Source organism: Elephantulus edwardii, unplaced genomic scaffold (genome assembly GCF_000299155.1).
Source record: "Elephantulus edwardii isolate Elephantulus edwardi_28Jun2011 unplaced genomic scaffold, EleEdw1.0 scaffold00023, whole genome shotgun sequence".
In the NCBI taxonomy this organism is placed as follows: Eukaryota; Metazoa; Chordata; class Mammalia; order Macroscelidea; family Macroscelididae; genus Elephantulus; species Elephantulus edwardii.
In genome coordinates, this window is record NW_006399773.1 from 9,313,811 (window position 1) to 9,315,012 (window position 1,202).

Sequence of the window (1,202 nt, forward strand, 5' to 3'; positions counted from 1 at the left end):
TACAGGTTAGGAACCACAAGATGTAGAGGCTCAGCTATGTCATTTATGCTTCTTAAGTCCTGGAGCAAAGGAATGACTTTTCTATCCATTGCTATAGACCTGACCACATGGCCATGTAGGAACCAGTATGTAAAATGAATTTTTGAGACTCCACCGGGCACTTTTAGCTCCCTGAGAACATGGTCTCCAACTGCCTAAGTTTCAGATTAGTTTCTTCAACCATCAATAGCTGTGAGACCAACATAAGAGTGGAAGCTAACCAGACTGGAGCAAGACTGTGGCAAAACATAGCCTGATGGAGCCAGAGCTTCTTGAATTTATGTTGCTAGACTAAACCTGGTCTTTCACCGTGTGATATTCTTTGTCTCCTTTCCCCTCTCCAACACACATATACACAATCAATTTACCTAATAAACCCTACAACTGTGAGTAAAAACAGGTAAAATCAAGTCTTTGTGGTCGTTTGCAAAAGATATTGGACCCAATGATTAGTAGAAGCAGGTATAGCAGTCTGAGGGGCCATATCTTTCCTTATATGGATCACTTCTATATTGTGGATGTTATTTTGGGGGACAGTCCCTTTTGTGGAGTTAGTAGAGTTTGAACTTGACCATGCTCATATTGCCCTTCCCCTACTAAACCATTAAATCAAAACTACTAAGCATGTAGATGAAATAACTTAATTCATTGCTAATAACTAGGCATTTATTTTGTAATATAACCAAAGCTTCACCCTTTTAATTGTTTATCTGTATGATAAATTGTTTAACTAAGTTAAGAGTCTGCTGAATTTGTATAACCAGAGTTTAAAAATGCAATTTCAACTTCAAAGAATACTGTCTCCCCTCTAATCGAGGACTGGGCATTTGTTTTTGTTGTTATGTGCTATGAAGTCACCTGAGACTCATGGCTACCCTACGTACAACACCTCGGAAGCCTACTCTGTCCTGACCCAGTCTCACTGACTTTGACACACCTACCCCATTACTCTAGTTATTGTATCGTTACCGTAGACTGCAAAAATATATTATAGTGAAACTAAAATATTCAAATTGTTTAAACAGACAAATATCAACTAATATCAACAGTAAATTCTCTAATGTTTGAATAAGAATCCTTTGGGTATCTCCAGATCTTTGCATCTGTTTTTCGTCTTTAATTGTAAAGTGTAGTAATAACACTTTCTAATTGTTGTTGTTGTT